The sequence below is a fragment of the Somniosus microcephalus genome, unplaced genomic scaffold (genome assembly GCF_052327205.1).
Source record: "Somniosus microcephalus isolate GS21.2 unplaced genomic scaffold, FLI_Smic_1.0 unresolved_chr2, whole genome shotgun sequence".
NCBI classification, from domain to species: domain Eukaryota; kingdom Metazoa; phylum Chordata; class Chondrichthyes; order Squaliformes; family Somniosidae; genus Somniosus; species Somniosus microcephalus.
In genome coordinates, this window is record NW_028225180.1 from 22,946,137 (window position 1) to 22,968,323 (window position 22,187).

At 47.4% G+C, this 22,187-nt stretch overlaps 2 non-coding genes across 2 annotated transcripts; both read left to right on the top strand.

Moving 5' to 3' along the window:
* The first annotated feature begins 4,406 nt into the window (after positions 1-4,406).
* trnat-ugu (transfer RNA threonine (anticodon UGU)) lies at positions 4,407-4,480 on the top strand. Its single transcript has one exon. It is a non-coding gene; the product is annotated as a tRNA-Thr (tRNA).
* A 4,076-nt stretch (positions 4,481-8,556) lies between these two features.
* Positions 8,557-8,629, top strand: trnat-ugu (transfer RNA threonine (anticodon UGU)). The gene has a single exon. It is a non-coding gene; the product is annotated as a tRNA-Thr (tRNA).
* Positions 8,630-22,187: the final 13,558 nt, after the last annotated feature.

Sequence of the window (22,187 nt, forward strand, 5' to 3'; positions counted from 1 at the left end):
GAGAGAGGGGAAGGAGAGAGAGTGTGGGGAAAGGGATAGAGAGAGCGGAAGGAGAGAGAGTGTGGGGAAAGGGATAGAGAGAGGGGAAGGAGAGAGAGTCTGGGGAAAGGGATAGAGAGAAGGGAAGGGGAGAGAGAGGGGAAGGAGAGAGAGTGGGTGGGGAAAGGGGATAGAGAGGGCAGAAGGAGAGAGAGTGTGGGGGAAAGGGATAGAGAGAGGGGAAGGAGAGAGAGTCTGGGGAAAGGGATAGAGAGAAGGGAAGGAGAAAGAGTGTGGGGAAAGGGATAGAGAGAGGGGAAGGAGAGAGTGTGGGGAAAGGGATAGAGAGATGGGAAGGGGAGAGAGTGTGGGTGAAGTGGAGAGAGGGAAGGAGATAGAGGGAGGGGGAAGGGGAGAGAGTGTGGGTGAAGTGGAGAGGGAAGGGATAGAGAGAGTGGAAGGAGAGAGAGTGTGGGGAAAGGGATAGAGGGAGGGGAAGGAGAGTGAGTGTGGGGAAATAGATAGAGAGAGGGGAAGGAGAGCGAGTCTGGGGAAAGGGATAGAGAGAAGGGAAGGGGAGAGAGAGGGGAAGGAGAGAACTCCATTGACTCGGGAACAGTACCCGTGGATTGGAGGGTAGCTAATGTTACCCCAATATTTTAAAAAGGGGGGTAGAGAGAAAGCAGGGAATTATAGACCAGTAAGCCTTACATCGGTTGTGGGCAAAATGCTAGAGTCCATTATTAAGGATAAAATAGCGGAGCACTTGACAAATGGGGAAAGGATCGGACAGAGTCAACATGGATTTACAAAGGGTAAATCGTGTTTGACTAATCTGCTGGAATTTTTTGAGGAAGTAACTGGTAAAATAGATGGGGGAGAGCCAGTGGATGTGGTGTACCTTGACTTCCAGAAAGCCTTCGATAAGGTTCCACACAAAAGATTGTCATGCAAAATTAAGGCTCATGGGATTGGGGGCAAAGTATTAACGTGGATAGAGAACTGGCTGGCGGATAGAAAACAGAGAGTTGGAATAAACGGCTCGTTTTCAGAGTGGCAGGCAGTGACCAGCGGGGTGCCGCAAGGATCTGTCCTGGGACCCCAGCTGTTCACAATATATATAAATGATCTGGATCAGGGAATTGGATGCAATATTTCCAAATTCGCTGACGACACTAAACTAGGAGGAGGGGTGGGCTCTGATGAGGATGTCAGGAGGCTACAGTGCGATTTGGACAGGTTGGGGGAATGGGCGGATACGTGGCAGATGCACTATAATGTGGATAAATGCGAGGTTATCCACTTTGGGGGTAAAAACAGGAGGGTAGATTATTATCTAAATGGCAATAGATTGGGAGATGGGGAAGTGCAGAGGGACCTGGGTGTTCTTGTGCACCAGTCACTGAAGGAGAGCATGCAGGTGCAACAGGCGATTAAGAAGGCAAATGGTATGTTGGCCTTCATATCAAGGGGGTTCGAGTATAGGAATAGGGATACCTTACTACAGCTGTACAAGGTGCTGGTGAGACCGCATCTGGAGTATTGTGTACAGTTTTGGTCGCCCCATCTGCGGAAGGATGTTCTTGCCATGGAAAGAGTGCAACGGCGATTCACCAGGCTGATACCTGGAATGGCGGGAATGACCTACGAAGAGAGATTAAATAGTTTGGGCTTGTACTCACTGGAGTTTAGAAGATTGAGAGGGGATCTCATCGAAACATATAAAATTATGGCAGGCCTGGACAGGCTGAATTCAGAGAGAATGTTTCCAATGGCCAGGGAGCACAGAACCAGGGGCCACAGTCTAAAAATAGCGGGCAAATCATTTAAAACAGAGATGAGGAAGAATTTCTTCACTCAAAGAGTGGTGAGCCTGTGGAATTCCCTGCCACAGAGGGCTGTGAAGGCTAATTCAATAAATATTTTCAAGAGAGAATTGGATATATTTCTGAAGGCTAAGGGGATTAAGGGTTACGGAGAAAAGGCGGGGACGGGGTACTGAACTGGTAAGATCAGCTATGATCTCAGACGAGGATCAGCCATGATCTCATTGAATGGCGGAGCAGGCTCGAAGGGCCGAATGGCCTACTCCTGTTCCTATCTCTATGTTACTATGGAAGGCAATAGAGGGAGGGGAAGTGGAGAGATGGAAGGAGAGAGGCGGAATGGGAGAGAGAGAGTTAAGCGGAGAGACAGAGTGAAAAGAAGAGAGAGGGAGAAGAGAGGAGGGAGGGAGAGCGAGGGGAAGGGGAGAGAGTGGTGGATGGAGGAGGGGGAAATGAGAGAGGGGAAATGGGAGAGACAGATTGGGAAGGGAGAGGAGAGAGAAAAGGAAGGAAGGAGATAGAGAGAGGGAAGCAGAGAGACAGAGTGAGAAGGGGAGAGAGAGAGAAAGCGAGAGAGCGAGTGCAAGTCAGAGAGAGGGAGAGAGAGAGAAAGAGAGAGAAAGAGAGAGAGAGAGAGAGAATGTGAGAGAGAAAGTGAGAGTGAAAGTGAGAGAGAGTAAAAAGAGCAAGAGAGAAAGAGAGAGACAGTGAGAGAGAGTGAGAAAGGGAGAGAGAAAGTGATAGAGAATGTGATAGAGAAAGTGAGAGTAATAAAGCAAGAGAGATAGAATGTGAGTGAGAGAGAAAGTGTGCGAGAGAGAGAATGAGAAAGTGAGAACAAGAGAGATATAGAGAAAGGGATGGAGGGAGAGAAAATGAGAGATAGAGAAAGTGAGAGAGTGAAAGAGAGAGAAAGAGAGAGGAGGTAGCGAAAGTGAGAGAGAGAAATTGAGTGGGAGAGAAAGTGAGAGAGAGAAAGTGAGAGAGAAAAAGAGAGAGAGAAAGTGAGAGAGAGAGAAAATGAGAGTGAGAAACAGAGAGTGAGAAAGAGAGTGTGAGAGAGAAAAAGAGAGAGAAAGTGAGAGAGGGAGAGCAAGTGAGAGAGCAATTGAGATAGTCAACGCGAGAGAGAGAAAGTGAGAGAGAAAGTGAGAGAGAGAGAGAAAGTGAGGTAGAGAAAAATTGAGAGAAACTGAGAGAAAGAGAGAGAGAAAGTGACAGAGAAAAATTGAGAGAGAGAAAGAGAGAGGAGAGAGAGAAACTGAGAGAAAGAGAGAGAGAGAAAGTGACAGAGAAATTGAGAGAGAGAAAGAGAGAGGAGAGAGAGAAACTGAGAGAGAGAGAGAGAGAACAAGTGAGAGAGAGAGAGGTAAAATGAGAGTGAGAAACAGAGAGAAAGTGAGAGAGACACAGAGAAAAAGAGAAAGAGGTAGAAAGGGAGTGACAGAGACGACCAAAAACTCCCATACCTACTAGGGGAAGAGAGAAATTGTGTAACACTAGCGGCACACTATGTTACAGCTTGCCATAAACAGAGGGACAACCACTAAGTATAAGAAGAGAGTATATATAAATTATATGAAAGTATATTTATACACTCAGGGATATATCTGTTTATACACTGTATGGGTAAATCGGTATTTTTGTGAACAAACATGAATGTTTTTCGATGCTTTGGCAACATAAGATGTAACTTGTCATGCCAATAAAGCGATTTGAATTGAATTGAATTGAATTGAATTGAGTGACAGAAAGATAGAGAGAAAGATAGAGAAAGAGTGGTAGAGAAACAAAGAGGGAGAAATATAGAAAGAAGGAGGCAGAGAGACTGAGAGAGAGATAGAGTGTAACTGAGTTGCCTTGGGACGTTTTAGCATGGGAAAGTTGCTCTATTGTAGTTGTGAGGTGACTATTGAAGAGCCTGAGGCAGGTAACGGGGGATGAGACGCAATCTGAGTGGTGAACTGCGCCCTGCCTCATTCTTCAAACGCACAGCACTGTTCAATTCAATTCAATTCAAATCGCTTTATTGGCATGATGACAAGGTACATCTTATGTTGCCAAAGCATCGAAAAACATTCATGGTTGAACACATAAACACTGATCTATCCATACAGTGTAGAAACAGATATATCCCTGAGTGTATAAATATACATCCATATATAATTTGTATATACACTTTTCTTATATTTAGTGGTTGTCCCTCTGTTTATGGCAAGCTGTAACATAGTGTGCCGCTAAGGTTACACAATTTCTCTCTTCCCCTAATAGGTATGGGAGTTTATGGTCATCATTCAAATTTCTGAATTCCGGGCATATTTTTGTGAATTTTGGGTAGAAATTCTCCCTTTTGCCCTGATATTTTCTACAAGCTGTGAGGAAGTGCATCTCTGTCTCCACCACACCCTGACTGCAATGAGAACATATCCTGTCCTCTCTTGGTAGCCGGGTCTGCCTGTGTCTACCTTTTTCGATCGCCAGGCTATGCTCACTAAGCCTGTACATTGACAAGGTTTTTCTCAGTTTGTTATCCTTTACCATGGTCAGGTAATCAGCCATGTTGTGTTGCACTAACGGGAATGAGAGCAATCCTGTATCAGTGGCTCCATAGCTCAGGGGTTAGAGCACTGGTCTTGTAAGTCCAGGGGTCGTGAGTTCAAATCTCAGTGGGGCCTGTGTAAAGTTAGTTTCTGTTTCTGAACTCGCCATTAATCCTCCACATGTTTTCTTTTAAGTATGAAACAGTTCAGAGACCATCCCAAGAACAGGCTCTCACTCCCCTCCCCCTCTCCTTCCATTCAAATCCCCTGTTCTCCCCTTCACCCTCTCGCTACACATTCCCCTCTCTCTCTCACCTTCTTCACCTCCTTTCTCTACCCTTCCCCCTCTCACTCCATCCTTTCCTCTTGGGGAGACAAGAAGGCGGATGGGGAGAGGGAGAGTAAAGGGAAGGAGAGAGACTGTGGGTGAAGTGCAGAGAGGGCCAGAGATAGAGAGAGGGGAAGGGGGGAGAGTGTGGGGAAAGGGATAGAGAGAGGGGAAAGGGAAGGAGAGAGAGTGTGGGGAGAGAGGGGAAGGACAGAGAGTGTGGGGAGAGAGGGGAAGGACAGAGAGTGTGGGGAGAGAGGGGAAGGACAGAGAGTGTGGGGAGAGAGAGAGAGAGAGAGGAAGGAGAGAGAGTGTGGGGAAAGGGAGAGAGAGAGGGGGAGGGGAGAGAGTGTCAGGAAAGAGATAGAGAGAGTGTGGGGAAATAGATCAAGAGAGGGGAAGGAGGGAGAGTGTGGGGAGAGAGAGTGTGGGGATAGAGAGAGAGAGAGTGTGGGGATAGAGAGAGTGTGGGGAGAGAGAGTGTGGGGAAAGAGATAGAGAGAGGGGAAGAGAGAGAGTGTGGGGAAAGGGATAGAGAGAGAGTGTGGGGTCAAGGTGAGAGAGTGTGGGGAAAGGGATAGAGAGATAGAGAGAGGGGCAGGAGAGAGAGTGTGTGGGGAAAGGGAAGGAGAGAGAGTGAGGAGAGAGAGTGTGAGGAGAAGGAGAGAGAGTGTGCGGAAAGGGATAGAGAGAGTGTGGGGATAGAGAGAGGGCGGCAAGGTGAGAGAGTGTGGGGAAAGGGATAGAGAGAGGGGAAGGAGAGAGAGTGTGGGGAAAGGGAAGGAGAGAGAGTGTGGGGAAAGGGAAGGAGAGAGACTGTGGGAGACAGGGAAGGAGATGGAGAGATGGAAGGAGAGAGGCGGAATGGGAGAGAAAGAGGGAAGCAGAGAGGGAGAGAGAAAGAGAGAGGAGGTAGCGAAAGTGAGAGAGAGAAAGAGAAATAGAGAGAGGGAAAGTGATAGAGAGAGATAGAAAGGGAGTGACAGAAAGATAGAGAGAGAGTGGTGGAGACACAAAGAGGGAGAAATATAGAAAGAAGGAGGCAGAGAGACTGAGAGAGAGATAGAGTGTAACTGAGTTGCCTTGGGACGTTTTAGTACATGAAAGTTGCTCTATTGTTGTTGAGAGGTGACTATTGAAGAGCCTGAGGCAGGTATCGGGGGATGAGACACAATCTGAGTGGTGAACTGCGCCCTGCCTCATTCTTCAAACACACAGCACTAACTGGAATGAGAAGCAATTCAGTGCAGGTGGCTCCATAGCTCAGGGGTTAGAGCAGTCGTCTTATTTAAACCAGGGGTCGTGAGTTCAAATCTCACTGGTGCCTCTGCAAATTTGTTAATTCACAACATGTTTACTTTTAAGTATGAAACAGCTCCGAGACCAACACGAGAACAGGCTCTCTCTCCCTTCCCAATCTCCATCTCTCTCCCTCCTTCCGTTCAATTCCCCTGTACTCCCCCCCTTTGCCTGCCTCGCTCTCACCACATCTCTCCCCTTTCCTCTCTCACTCTGTCCTTTCCTCTTGGGGAGAGTAGAAGGAGGAGGATGGGGAGAGAAGAGGTGAAGGGATAGAGAGAGGGGAAGTGGACAGCTGGAAGGAGGGAGGCAGAAAGCGGTAAGACAGCGTGAGGAGAGAAGAGAAAGAAGAGGGAGGAGAATGAGGGGAAAGGGAAAGAGAGGTGGGAATTGGAGAGGGGGGATGCCGAGAGCGGCAAGGTGAGATAGAGCGAGGGGAAGGGGAGAAGGAGGCAGATGGAGGAGGGGGAAATGAGAGAGGGGGAAACAGGGGAGACAAAGTGGGAAGAGAGAGAAGGGGAGGGAAGGAGATAGAGGCAAGAGAGAGTGACAGAGTTAGAAGGGGAGGGACGAGAAGAATGAAGGGAAGGGGTGAGAGGGAAGGAGGCAGATGGAGGAGGGGGAAATGAGAGAGGGGGAAACAGGGGAGACAAAGTGGGAAGAGAGAGAAGGGGAGGGAAGGAGATAGAGGCAAGAGAGAGTGACAGTGTTAGAAGGGGAGGGAAGAGAAGAATGAAGGGAAGGAGATAGAGAGAGGGGAAGTGTAGAGGTTCGCAAAATTCCCCTATTTTCCTTGAAGATCGGGAAATATTGGTCCACATCGTGGTTGAAGAATTATGTGTTTTGAATTGCCTCTGGGTTGGATCAATGTTTTTAAAGCATACTCAGAGCCACGAAAGACTGCTCTGAGATGGACAGCACGTGGACAACACCAGAATCAAGGGGTTCTGTGGAAAAATTCGCACACATTAAGACAGTACATTTGTTTTGAATTTGTGTCCTTGAGCCTGGTGAATCACAAAAAGGTTTTCAAATGGCCGTCAGAAAGCATTGGGCAAGAACAGTGCGGCTTGGAAAAGCAGCTTGTACAGCTTGTAATGTCTCTGTGTGAAAGACCTGTCAATCAAACCAGGGAGTTTCCCTTTTGTGGAGAGGCAAGGTTTGTTTATATGAAACTGCAGGATGTTGATTTACTTCAGGGATTAGCCCACTTGAACCGAAACCGCAGAACAATTGGCTTCTATTTACACAGAAATCCAAACCCATTCAAAGCACTTACACACAATAGATACATCTAAACTCAGGAAAAAGGACTTTTGATATGCAACAGTTCAGGAATGAATGGGTTTTTGAATCACCCAATTCTAAACAATAAGGCAGTTGGATTCCCTTTTGTTTTAGCCCAGGTGAACTCTGGATGTGGGCGGGTACACTTCGGCCCCAGAGTGCAGACACATTAAATCGCTCACTTTGAATCAGCCAGTCATGGCTTTCTTTTGTGTATTGGAACTTTTGGGCGCGAATTTTGCACACAGACCTTTTCAGCGCCAAACAGGAGTTGGCAGGATATAAAAGATAGCTCCTGAGAAGCGATCTCTCTCTCTTACTTCGCTGGACCACAGGTGAGCAGGGTTTCTGGCTCCTCAGCAAGGCAGCCTAGTCAGGAGTTAGCGGGGGTGGCGATTTAGGGGAAATTGCTAAGATTGTTTAATCAACATTGTAGCCATCAATCCCTCTTTTTTGCCGTCTGCCTTCCCCCATTTAAGCAATGTTACTGTAATTACTGTGTTCATGTGGTATAGTTTAAATTTGATTACAGTTTCTTTAGTTTAATAAAGTTTGACTTTCTCACACCCAGACCAGTTGTCCGCTTTTAATATATCATTAATTATAAGTCCTTCAGTCAGAACTGGAAGGTGGGGTAGCGATTCGAAACCGCTGTTTGAATTGGTTTAAGGGTAGCAGGCAAAGGCTGCTGACCAGGTAAATTACCGTAAACCAGGTAAAAGGTTGGAATTGGTCAGGGTGCGGGCAAAGCTGCCTGACCAGGCACATTACCGTAAACCAGTTAAAAGATGCCCCCCTACAGAAGGAGAGAGGTGGAAGAGGGCAAGAGACAGAGTGAGAAGGGGAGAGAGCGGGAAAGTGGAGAATGTGAGAGAATAGATGAGAGAAGGGCGGATGGAGGAAGAGCAATGAGACTGAGGAAGGGCGAAGGGGAGAGAGAGTAAAAGTAACAGAGAGGGAGAGAGAAAGAGAGAGAAAGTGAGAGCGCCACAGAGAAAAAGAGAAAGAGCTAGAAAGGGACAGAGAGTGACAGAAAGATAGAGAGAGAGTGGTAGAGACACAAAGAGGGAGAAATATAGAAAGAAGGAGGCAGAGAGACTGAGAGAGATAGAGTGTAACTGAGTTGCCTTGGGACGTTTTAGTACGTGAAATTTGCTCTATTGTTGTTGAGAGGTGACTATTGAAGAGCCTGAGGCAGGTATCGGGGGATGAGACACAATCTGAGTGGTGAACTGCGCCCTGCCTCATTCTTCAAACACACAGCACTAACTGGAATGAGAAACGTTCCAGTGCAGGTGGCTCCATAGCTCAGTGGTTAGAGCACTGGTCTTGTAAACCAGGGATCGTGAGTTCAAATCTCACTGGGGCCTCTGCAAATTTGTTACTTCACAGCATGTTTACTTTTAAGTATGAAAAAGCTCTGAGGCCAACACAAGATCAGGCTCTCTCTCCCTTCCCAATCTCCACCTCGCCCTCTCCTTCCATTCAATTCCCCTGTACTCCCCCTCTTTGCCTGTCTCTCTCTTCCTTAGCCCTCTCTCTACCTATCGAGCCTCTCTCTACATTTTCCCCTCTCTCTCACCACTTCCCTTCCTCCTACTCTCTCCCCTTTCCTCTCTCTTTCCCCCTCTCACTCTGTCCTTTCCACTTGGGGAGAGTCGAAGGAGGAAAGGGAGAGGAGGATGGGGAGAGAAGAGGCGAAAGGGAGAGAGCGTGTGTAGGGGAGAGAGAAAAGGGAAGGAAATAGAGAGAGGGGAAGTGGAGAGCTGGAAGGAGAGAGGTGGGAAGCGGAGAGACAGCGTGAAAGGAGGAGAGAGGGAGAGAAGAGAAAGAAGAGGGAGGGAGAACGAGGGGAAAGGGAGAGAGAGGCGGTTGGAGGAAGGGGGGATGCTGAGAGTGGGAAGGCGAGATAGAGCGAGGGGAAGGGGAGAGAGAGGCAGATGGAGGAAGGGGAGAGAGAGGCAGATGGAGGAAGGGGAGAGAGAGGCAGATGGAGGGAGGGGGATGCCGAGAGCGGGAAGGGGAGAGAGAGGCAGATGGAGGAAGGGGGAGTCGGAGAGGGGGATGCCGAGAGCGGGAAGGGGAGAGAGAGGCAGATGGAGGAGGGGGAAATGAGAGAGGCAGATGGAGGAGGGGGAAATGAGAGAGGGGAAACAGGGGAGACAAAGTGGGAGGGGAGGGAAGGAGATCGAGGGAAGAGGGAGTGAGAGAGAGTGACAGAAAGATAGAGAGAGAGTGGTAGAGACACAAAGAGTGAGAAATATAGAAAGAAGGAGGCAGAGAGACTGAGAGAGAGAGAGTGTAACTGAGTTGCCTTGGGACGTTTTAGTACGTGAAAGTTGCTCTATTGTTGTTGAGAGGTGACTATTGAAGAGCCTGAGGCAGGTATCGGGGGATGAAACACAATCTGAGTGGTGAACTGCGTCCTGCCTCATTCTTCAAACACACAGCACTAACTGGAATGAAAAGCAATACAGTATTCATGGCTCCATGGCTTAGGGGTTAGAGCATGTTCTTGTAAACTGTAGGGGTTGTGAATTCAAATCTCACAGGTGCCTGTGCAAATTTGTTAATTCACAATATGTTTACTTTTAAGTATGAAGGAGCTCCGAGACCAACACAAGAACAGACACTCTCTCCCTTTCCAATCTCCACCTCTCCCTCTCCTTCCGTTCAATTCCCCTGTACTCCCCCTCTTTGCCTGTCTCTCTCTTCCTTACACATCCCCCTTGCTATTTAACCCTAATAAGAACATAAGAAGCAGGAGTAGGCCATACGGCCCCTTGGGCCTTCTCCGCCGTTCAATAGGATCATGGCTGATCTGAACCTAGACTCACGTCCACTTCCCTGCCCGCTCCCTGTAACCCCTAATTCCCTTATCAGCTAGGGAACTGTTTATCTCCATTTTAAATTTATTTAATGTCGCAGCTTCCACAGCTCTCTGAGGTAGCAAATTCCATAGATTTACTACCCTCTGAGTGAAGAAGTTTCTCTTCATCTCAGTTTTAAAAGGGCAGCCCCTTATTCTAAGATGATGCCCCCTAGTTCTAGTCTCACCCATCAGTGGAAACATCCTCACCGCATCCACCCGATCAAGCCCCCTCACAATCTTCTATGTTTCGATAAGTTCGTCTCTCATTCTTCTGAATTCTAATGAGTAGAGGCCCAACCTACTCAACCTTTCCTCATAAGTCAAGCCCCACATCTCTGGAATCAACCAAGTGAACCTTCTCGGAACTGCCTCGAGGGCAAGTATATCTTTTCTTAACTATGGAAACCAAAACTGTACGCAGTATTCCAGGTGTGGCCTCACCGGTACCCTTTATAACTGAAGCAAGACTTCCCTGCTTTTATACTCCATTCCCCGTGCAATAAAAGCCAAGATTCCATTGGCCTTCCTGATCACCTGCTGTACCTGCATACTAACCTTCTGTGTTTCATGCACCAGGACCCCCAGATCCCTTTGTACTGTAGCACTTTGCAGTTTCTCTCCATTTAGATAAGAACTTGCTCTTTGATTTTTTCTGCCAAAGTGCATAACCTCACACTTTCCAACATTAGATTCCATCTGCCAAATTTCTGCCCACTGACATAGCCTGTCTATGTCCTTTTGCAGGTTTTTTATGTCCTCCTCACTCACTGCTTTCCCTCCCATCTTTGTATCATCTGCAAACTTGGATATGTTGCACTTGGTCCCCTCCTCCAAATCGTTAATATAGATTGTAAAGAGTTGGGGTCCCAGCACTGACCCCTGTGGAACACCACTAGTTACTGATTGACAACCCGAGAATGAACCATTTATCCCAACTCTCTGTTTTCTGTTAGATAGCCAATCTTCCACCCATGCCAGTATATTACCCCCAATCCCGTGATTTTTTTAATCTTGTGCAATAATCTTTTGTGTGGCACCTTGTCAAATACCTTTTGGAAGTCCAAATACACTCCATCCACTGGTTCCCCTTTATCCACCCTATTTGTTACGTCCTCAAAGAATTCGAGCAAATTTGTCAAACATGACTTCCCCTTCATAAAACCATGCTGACTCTGTCCGATTAAATTATGCTTATCCAAATGTCCTGTTACTGCGTCCTTAATAATGGACTCCAACATTTTACCAAGCACAGATGTTAGGCTAACTGGTCTATAGTTTCCAGCCTTTTGTCTACCTCTCATTTTAAATAAGGGCGTTACATTAGCAGTTTTCCAATCTGCTGGGACCTTTCCTGAATCCAGGGAGTTTTGGAAAATTACCACCAATGCATCCGCAATCCCTACCGCTACTTCTCTCAAGACCCTAGGATGTAAGCCATCAGGTCCAGGGGATTTATCCGCCTTTAGTCCCATTATCTTACTGAGTACCATCTCCTTAGTGATTTTAATCATGTTTAGCTCCTCCCCCCCTATAGCCCCCTGTTTGTCCAGTGTTGGGATATTTTTAGTGTCCTTTACTGTAAAGACTGATACAAAATATTTGTTCAGCGTTTTTGCCATCTCCATGTTCCCCACCACTAATTTCCCGGTCTCGTCCTCTAAGGGACCAACATTCACTTTAGCCACCCTTTTTCTTTTTATATAGCTGCAGAAACTCTTGCTATCTGTTTTTATGTTTATTGCTAGTTTACTTTCATAATCTATCTTCCCTTTCTTAATTAATCTTTTAGTTATTCTTTGCTGGCTTTTAAATGCTTCCCAATCTTCTATCCTCCCACTAGATTTGGCTACTTTATATGTCCTTGTTTTCAGTCGGATACTCTCCTTTATTACTTCACTTAGCCACGGATGGCTGTCTTTTCTTTTACGCCCCTTTTTCCTCAGTGGAATATATTTTTCTTGAAAGTTGTGAAATATCTCCTTGAATGTACACCACTGCTCATGTACCGTCTTACACCTTAATCTATTTTCCCAGTCCACTTTAGTCAACTCTGCCCTCATACCTTCATAGTCTCCTTTATTTAAGCTTAATATGCTGGTTTGAGATCCAACTCTCTCACCCTCCAACTGAATTTGGAATTCAACCATGTTATGATCACTCATTCCAAGGGGATCCTTTCCTGGGACATTTTTTATTAATCCTGTCTCATTACACAGCACCAGATCTAAGATTGCCTGCCCCCTGGTTGGTTCAGTAACATACTGCTCAAGGAACCCATCCCTAATGCACTCTATAAACTCTTCCTCAAGGCTGCCCTGCCCAATTTGATTTGTCCAGTCAATATGAAAGTTAAAATCCCCCATGATTATAGCTGTTCCCTTATTACAAGCCCCAACTATTTCCTGATTTATACTCCGACCAATAGAGTTGCAACTGTTAGGAGGCCGATAGACTACGCCCACTGGTGACTTTTTCCCCTTATTTTTCCTTATCTCCACCCAAACTGTTTCACTATCCTGATCCTTTGACCTAATATCATTTCTCAATATTGCAGTGATTCCATCCTTTATTAACAAAGCCACCCCACCTCCCTTTCATTCCTGTCTGTCCTTCCTAATTGTCAAATATCCCTGGATGTTTCGTTCCTAGTCATGGTCAGCTTGCAGCCATGTTTCTGTAATGGCCACCAGATCATACCCATGTGTAGTTATTTCTACCATCAACTCGTCTATTTTGTTACGAATGCTGCATGCATTCAGATAAAGAACTTTTAAATATGTTTTGTGTCAATTTATTCCTGCTTTTACCCCCTTTACTACTTTACCTTTAGCTTTATACATTCTGTCCCTTCCTGACACGCTCTGGTTATTAATTCCCCCACTGCTACCTTGCTCTATTGCCGTCTCCGCTGACATTTTTATTTTTCGCTCTCTTGAAACCTCCCCCCCACAAATTCGTTTAAAGCCCTCTCTACTGCCCTAGTTATTCAATTCGCCAGAATTCTAGTCCCAGCACTGGCCAAGTGAAGTCTGTCCCAACGGAACAGCTCTCTCCCATCCCAGTACTGGTGCCAGTGTCCCAAGAAGCAAAACCCATTTCTCCCACACCAGTCTTTGAGCCACGCATTTAACTCTCTGATTTTATTTACCCGAGCCAAATTTGCTCGTGGCTCAGGTAGTAATCCAGAGATTATTACCCTTGTGGTTCTGTTTTTTAATTTGGCCCCTAGCTGCTCATACTCCCTCAGCAGAACCTCTTTCCTTGTCCTATCTATGTCATTGGTACCAACATGGACCACGACAACTGGATCCTCCCCCTCCCACTCCAAGTTTCTCTCTAGCCCAGAGGAGATGTCCTTAACCCTGGCACCAGGTAGGCAACACAGCCTTCGGGACTCTCGCTCTCAGCTGCAAAGAACCCTCTCTCTCCCTCCGCCTCTCTCTCACCTTCCCCACCTCCCCTTCACCTCCGCTATCGACACTTTCCCCTCTCTCTCACCACTTCCCTTCCTCCTACTCTCTACCCTTTCTTCTCTCTTTCCCCCTCTCACTCTGTCCTTTCCTCTTGGGGAGAGTAGAAGGAGGAAAGGGAGAGGAGGATGGGGAGAGAGTGTGTAGGGGAGAGAGAAAAGGGAAGGAGATAGAGAGAGGGGAAGTGGAGAGCTGGAAGGAGAGAGGTGCGAAGCGGAGAGACAGCGTGAAAAAAGGAGAGAGGACGAGAAGAGGAAGAAGAGGGAGGGAGAACGAGGGGAAGGGGAGAGACAGGCGGATGGAGGAAGGGGGAGTTGGAGAGGAGGAGTGCCGAGAGCGGGAAGGCGAGATAGAGTGAGGGGAAGGGGAGAGAGAGGCAGATGGAGGAGGGGGAAATGAGAGAGGGGAAACAGAGATAGAGGGAAGAGTGAGTGACAGAGTTAGAAGGGGAGAGGGGGAGGGAAGAGAAGAATGAAGGGAAGGGGAAAGAGGGAAGGAGGTAGAGAAAGGGGAAGGAGAGAGGTGGAAGGGGGGAAGAGACAGACTGAGAAGGGGAGAGAGCGAGAGAATAGATGAGAGAAGGGCGGATGGAGGAAGAGCAATGAGACTGAGGAAGGGCGAAGGGGAGAGAGAGAGAGTAACAGTAACAGAGAGAGAGAGAGAAAGTGAGAGAGACACAGAGAAAAAGAGAAAGAGGTAGAAAGGGAGTGACAGAAAGATAGAGAGAGAGTGGTAGAGACACAAAGAGGGAGAAATATAGAATGAAGGAGGCAGAGAGACTGAGAGAGAGATAGAGTGTAACTGAGTTGCCTTGGGATGTTTTAGTACGTGAAAGTTGCTCTATTGTTGTTGAGAGGTGACTATTGAAGAGCCTGAGGCAGGTATCGGGGGATGAGATACAATCTGAGTGGTGAACTGCGCCCTGCCTCATTCTTCAAATGCACAGCACTAACCAGAATGCGAAGCAATCTAGTACAGGTGGCTCCATAGCTCAGGGGTTAGAGCACTGGTCTTGTTAAACCAGGGGTCGTGAGTTCAAATCTCACTGGGGCCTGTGCAAATTTGTTTATTCACAGCATGTTTACTTTTAAGTATGAAACTGCTCCGAGACCAACACGAGAACAGGCTCTCTCGCCCTTCCCAATCCCTCTCTTTCTGTTCAATTCCCCTGTACTTCCCCCTCTTTGCCTGTCTCTCTCTTCCTTACCCCTTCACCCTCTCTCTACACATCCCCCTCGTTATCTTCTCTCACCTGCCCCAACTCCCATTCACCTCCTCTCTCTACACTTTCAGTGCGGGGCCTGTGTTCTGGGGCCCTGTGTTCAGTGCGGGCCCTGTGTTCAATGAGGGCCCTGTGTTCAGTGCGGGCCCTGTGGTTCAGTCTAGGCCCTGTGTTCAAAGCGGGCCCTGTGTTCAGTGAGGGCCCTGTGTTCAGTGGGGGCACCGTCTTCAGTGTGGGCCCTTTGTTCTGTGCGGGCCCTGTGTTCAGTGTTGTTGTGTCGGTACCTTTTTACCTAGACACAATTAGAACTCAGAAGTTCAAACACGAAGTGCTTTATTGGAAGGGAAAGGGAAGTTCTGGAGAGCTCCGAACAAAGAGAGCTAAACTTAACCAAGAGAACACCCAACCATTTATCTGCTGTGACAGCGCCACCACAGGTGGGAGGAGAACACACAATACATAACATATTCCTCCCCTCTTAAATGGAAGGTCCACATTATTCCTCAACAGGTAAGTTACTTTCAATGCACTCAACTAACCTAGGGTAGAGGTAGACTGCCTCAACCCCTGACTTTACCCTGGGGTTTATTCTGCCCCAGTCTTGTGGGTAAGTCACCAAGCCTACAGATCCAAGCGTCTTGGAGGCCGCCGCTCTCTGTCAGGATGTGATACAAATTGTGGACCGTTGTCACTTACGAGTTGTTCTGGTGAGCCATAACGGCTGAACATCTCACCAAGTTTCTCAATTGTTTTCTCTGCCGTGGTAGACCTCATCATAGCGACCTCCGGCCACTTGCTACGAGCGTCCACAACCACCATAAACATCTTCTCTTCGAAAGTGTTACGTCCGTGAATGATTGAGACACGGACTAGCAGGAGAGAAAACAAACAGGACTTTACTGGTGAAAGGCATAAACGAAACTAAACAACAGAGGCTCTCTAGCGCCTTTTATACAGGGGTAGTCACTGCCGGTACTGCAGTCTGAGATCAGTTATTCTCTTAAAGGTACACATACAACAATTCCTCCCCTTTTAGGTAAACAGTACATAACATTCATTTAACAAATAAATGATAACGAATTACAATCACAATTACTGTTGCTAGATACATTGGTTAAGTTTAAGCAATTATAAGTTCAGTCTTTGAGGAGGCTTCCTAATTCTGTCTGGATAATGCCTCTTTGGAGTATCAGGTTCTTCTGGCAATGTTGATTCGGAATCAATGTCGTTGTTTGGTTCATCTGCTTCCAATATTATCGGTTCTGCGGTAGCTGCAATTGGAACATCGATTTCATTACCAGGTGTATCAGATCGTGGTGTGGAGTTTATATTTTCCAGTGACTCTAGAATCTGGTCAGCATGGCATCTTACAATGCTCTCCCCAACGTCCACGGTATACATGAGAGGTCCTTGTCATGTACAAATCATTCCTGGCTGCCATTTCTCAGTGCAGTAGTCCCGGGCCAAAACTGGTTGACCTATCTTAAAACTCCTGGTCGGCCTTTCATTCATATTCTGAAACTGCCTGTTCTCCACATCTCTTCGGACGTTTGGCTTAACCAAATCCAAGCGGCATCGTAGTCTTCGATTGAAGAACATCATGGCTGGAGTTTGGTTGGTAACCGCATGTGTCGCATTCTGGTAGGCAAACAAGAAGTTGTCCACCTTGTGTTGTCGGGGTATATCTTCATTACACATTGCCTTGATAGCCTCCTTGAATGTTTGGACAAACCTCTCGGCCAATCCGTTAGTGGCTGGATGATATGGGGCAGATGTGTAATGCTTAACACCATTGTTCTTTAAGAACCTCCGGAACTCTTCAGACACAAACTGTGGTCCATTGTCAGAGCAAATCTGTTCAGGCAGCCCATTCCTGGCGAATATGGTTCGTAAAACTGCGATAGTTTTTTCCGTGGTGGTTGAGGACGTTTTTATTACCTCTGGCCACTTTGAATGTGCATCCACTGCAATTAAAAACATCGAGCCCATGAAGGGACCAGCAAAATCAACGTGCACCCTTTGCCATGGAGATGAGGGCCACTCCCATGGATGCAGAGGAGCTTGTGGTGGGGCGTTTTGGACCTTCTGGCATCCTGCACAGCTCTTGGTCATCTCTCCGATTTCTCTATCGATTCCCGGCCACCACACAAACGCTCTGGCTAAGCTCTTCATTTTTACCCCACCCAGATGACCCTCATGAAGCTCATTGAGCACTCTATCTGTCAACTTAGGTGGAATTACTACTCTGTATCCACACATCAAGGTTCCTCTGCACACTGACAGCTGTTATCTTCTTGACGAAAATGCTGGCAGCAGTGGTTCGCTATGTGCTGGCCATCCCTTCACCATTAAATCATAGACCCGTGATAGTGTCGGGTCATTCCGTGTTTCCTTTTCTATGTTTGCATTCGTCACAGGGAGACATTCGACTATGGTCGAGTGGAATAACTCCATTGGATCCACTGCAAGGTCTTCTTCTTCCACCGTCGGCAACGGTAGACGTGACAATCCATCAGCATTTCCATGCTGTTTAGTTCCCCTGTACTCGATGTCATATTGGTGTGCCCCTAGGAAAAGGGACCATTGCTGCAGCCGTTGTGCTGTCATTATCGGGACGCCCTTCTGAGGGTTGAAAATGGAGACAAGAGATTGATGATCGGTTAGTAGAGTAAATTTTTGACCGTGCAGATAGTGATTGAACTTCTTCACCCCCCACACTAGGCTGAGGGCCTCTCTGTCAATCTGGGCGTAGTTACGCTCGGCAGAAGTTAACGAGCGTGACGCAAAAGCTATCGGCCTCTCCAAGCCATCAAGGAATTTATGTGACAGTACCGCCCCAATGCCGTAGGGAGACGCATCACACGCCAGCCTGATTGGCAGTGCTGGGTTGTAGTGAGCCAATACTTCCTTCGAAGTGATTAAGTCCTTACTCTTCTGAAAAGCACGTTTACAATCATCGCTCCATTTCCATGCTACCCCCGTTCGTAGCAGAGCATTCAGTGGATGCAGAATTGTCGACAAATTCGGCAAAAACTTATGATAGTAATTCACCAACCCGAGGAATGACGTCAGTTGCGACACATTTTCAGGCGCTGGGGCCTTAACAACCGCTTCAATTTTGTCAGGGGACTTATGTAACCCCTCTTCATCAATCACATGGCCACAATGCGATATCTGTTTCTTAAAAAATTCGCACTTGGGGCGGTTGGCTCGCAGCCCATGTTCTCGTAGTCTAGTGAGCACCTGTTCTAGGTTGTTAAGGTGTTCACTGTCATCTTCACCTGTTACAAGGATGTCGTCCAAGTAACACTGAGTCCCCGGAATCCCTTGCAGGACTTGTTCCATCGCTCTTTGCCATATCGCCGGAGCCGATGCTACTCCGAATACCAATCGATGATACTGGTAAAGACCTTTGTGAGTGTTTATCGTGAGATACTTCCTAGCGGACTCTTCAACCTCCATCTGCAAATATGCTTGTGCTAGGTCAATTTTTGTAAAATGCTTCCCTCCAGACAGTGAGGCGAAGATGTCTTCTATCCTTGGAAGAGGATATTGTACTGTGTGAAGGACAGGGTTCACCGTCACCTTGAAATCCCCACAGATGCGAATCTTCCTTGGCTCTCCGGACTTATTGCTTAACGTTTTCTTCATGACAGGAACGATGGGTGTCGCCCACTCGCTCCAGTCAACCTTAGACAACACGCCCGCCTTCTCCAGATTCTCCAGCTCTGCCTCGACAGCTGGACGAATTGCATATGGTACCGGTCTCGCTTTGAAAAATTTGGGAAATGCATTCTCCTCTATTTTTAACGAGGCGGTTACGCCTTTAAGCGTGCCCAGTTCTTGTTGAAATACCTCTTTGGCATTAGCTAAGATTGTTGACAATCGTCCAGGAGTGACGTCTTCATCTTTTTTACCATCCACCGTCGTTGCATGAATGGAATGCCAATCTAAGTTTATCTTCCTTATCCATTCCCGTCCCAATAACGGTGGTCCACCATTTGGCAGTGTGTAAAGATCCAATTTCCGTATTTTCTTGCCATTGTATTCGACAGGCACCCTTATTTTTCCTCTGGGGTATACCTTTTGCCCCGTATACGTCGTCAAGACGATGGATGTCTCTCTCAAGGGTAAGTGTGAAAATAGCCGCTCATAGTCTCGTCGATTCATGACGGTTAGCGCTGATCCTGTATCCAATTCCATTTTAACTTGGGACCCTGCTATCATGAGGGTGACCCAAATGGTTCGGTGATCCTCTTTTGCGATTACATTGTGAAGTTTGAGACAGCTTAATCTCCTGTTCTCGGATTCACTATCGCTCATCTGGTCTTCGGAACTACTGTCCGTCATCTTTTGTACTTTTTTGTACGGTTCCTTAGTAGCCTTTTTGTTGTCGCTGGTCTTCTTCCCAGACCTACAAACTCGTGCAATGTGTTCAAACTTCCCGCATTGTCTGCATATTTTGTCTTTGGACCAGCAGTCCTTCTGGTCATGTTTAGTTCTGCCGCAGCGATAACATTTTGCAAATCCCCGTGTCATTTCATGGGTACCGTATTCCTGTGGTTTTTGTTGAATTTCTGCAACTCCCCTGGCTGCTGCTTCATACGATACTGCCACACTGAAAGCCTTATCTAGCGTCAGCTCTTTTTCTGCGAGTAACTTCTTCTGTGTTCCTTCACTCAGGAGTCCACAGACAAATTTGTCCCGTAGGGTATCTGCCAGTCCTGCTCCGAACTGGCAGTGCTTTGATAGCTTGCGTGGTTCCGTAAGATACTCAGCATTGCTCTCATCTTTGTGCTGAGTTCTCCTGTGGAATTTAAATCTTTCTGCTATCAACAGCGGTGCAGGTTTTAAGTGCTCCGTAGAACAGCAACAATTTCATTAAAACTCTTCGCCTTCGGTTTGGCTGGAGTAATCAGATCCCGCAATAGGCCGTACGTTCTAGCGCCCATTACGTTTAGCAATATTGATGCCTTTTTCCCCTCCGCTATTTCATTTGCCTCGAAATATACCTCGACTCTTTCCACCTACGTGGTCCAGTCCTCTAATGTATTATCAAAAGCAGTGATACAGCCAGTCTTCGGCATCTTGCAAATCTAAAATGGCGTCTCCCGCGCTTTGCCTTCTTCCCCGATTTAACAAAATGGCGCCTCCCGCGCTTTGTCTTCTTCCCCGCTGTTGTTAGCGCTGCTTTCCACGGTTTCCTGCGCGTTAAATATTAATTCATTTTCTTTTATTATCTTCCCGTCATGGAGCGAACCCTCTGGGACACTTCCCTTCCTCTTCTGAGGTCCGAACGCCGCCCAGCTTTGAAACACCGGCCGCGCCCTGTGTGCTCCACCCTCTCTCTCTCTCCTTGCTTCCCGACTCGCTGCCCGGCCCCATTGAAAGGCCACCCGGTCGAGCTTCAGCCCGCCGCAGCCCAGGAAGGATCAGAGCACTACCTGCCACCAGCCCGATTAGCTGGGAAACCACGGACCGAGGAACCCAGCCTGGCTCTGAACAGTCTCTCCTGCAAGTTTTGAACTCAATGATTGACGGTCGACGCCCGTTTCTCGAGTTTCATTGGCCTATTTTTTTTTTTTTTCTTTCTTCTGGCTCCGACCTTCAACAACGTCGTCGGAGCTGCTGCTGAGTTGCAGGTAAGTTCGTTTCTAACTCGTCGCCAGTGTTAAGTCCGTGAATGATTGAGACACGGACTAGCAGGAGAGAAAACAAACAGAACTTTACTGGTGAAAGGCATAAATGAAACTAAACAACAGAGGCTCTCTAGCACCTTTTATACAGGGGTGGTCACTGCCGGTACTGCAGTCTGAGACCAGTTATTCTCTTAAAGGTACATACACAACAGAAAGGATCGGCGATGTCCACATGTACTCGCTGCCACACTTCTGCAGGCCAATCCCAGGGGTGTAGAGTTGCCAGCTGTGGAACATTCCGGACCCTTTGACATGGGGAACATGTTTTGGCTTTCTCCTCAATATTCCCATCGAGACCTGGCCACCAGAAGTAGCTTCTTGCCATTTCCTTTATCCGAACCATCCCACTGTGTCTTGTATGAAGTTGTTGCAGTATAGGTTCCCTCAGAGGTGGCAGAATGATGACACGGCGTCCCCAAAGAAGACAACCTGCCTGGACGGAGAGCTCATTTATTTTTGAAACGTAAGGTTTCAAACTAGGAGAATCTCCTATAGATCTCCCTCGAATGACATCATCCATTACCTCAGACAGGACTGGATCATTGCGGGTGTACCTTCGCACCTGAACTGCAGTGACAGCTTTGATGTCGTATGTGTGTCCTGACAACAGTAAAGCCCACCTTTGCATCCTGCTTGCAGCGAGAGACGGAATTCCGGTGTGGGGCCCGAAGATTGAAGTCAATGGACGGTGGTCCATCAGGAGTGTGAACCTTCTCCCAAACAGGTACTGATGAAATTTTCGAATTCCAAAAACGATTTCCAAGGCCTCGCGCTCGATCTGCGCATAGTTACTCTCGGCCTTGTTCAAGGTGCGTGATGCGAAGGCGATAGGTTTCTCTTCACCCGAAGGCATGATGTGGGATATGACTGCTCCCGCACCATATGGTGATGCATCACATGCTAGCTGCATGGGTAGCTTTGGGTCGAAGTGTGTCAGGACCTCCGATTTCAGCAATGCTTTCTTTGCTTGGGTGAAAGCTTCGTTGCACAGTTCAGTCCATTTCCATGTTTTGCCTTGACATAGCAACTGATGTAACGGCTTCAGCAATGTTGCTAAGCCTGGAATAAACTTCCCATAGTAGTTAAGTAGCCCCAGAAATGAACGTAACTGGCTCACATTCTGGGGTGCTGGGGCCTCCACGATCGCCTTGACCTTTGACGGTGCCTTATGCAGGCCAGTAGCGTCAATCACATGCCCCAGGTACTCAACTGAAGACTGAAAGAATTCACATTTGTCTTTACGAACTCTGAGTCCGTACTCTTTCAGTCATTGTAGTGTTGCATCCAAGTTCAGAAGATGATCCTCCTCATTTGTCCCAGTGACAAGGATGTCGTCCAGGTAGCACTGGATTCCTGGCAGTCCACTCAAAATCTGATCCATTGCCCTTTGGAATAGAGCAGGGGCCGACGTAATTCCAAACGGAAGGCGGCAGTACCTGTATAGCCCCTTGTGTGTCACAATTGTCAGAAGCTCCTTTGATTTGTCATCGACATGCATTTGTAGATAAGCCTGGCATAAGTCTATTTTGCTGAATTTTTGCCCTCCGGCCAGGCCCATAAAAAGATCATCAATGAGGGGAAGAGGGTACTGTTCCGCAGACAGCACCGGGTTAATAGTCACTTTAAAATCCCCGCAGATTCGAACAGATCCATGCATTTTCAGGA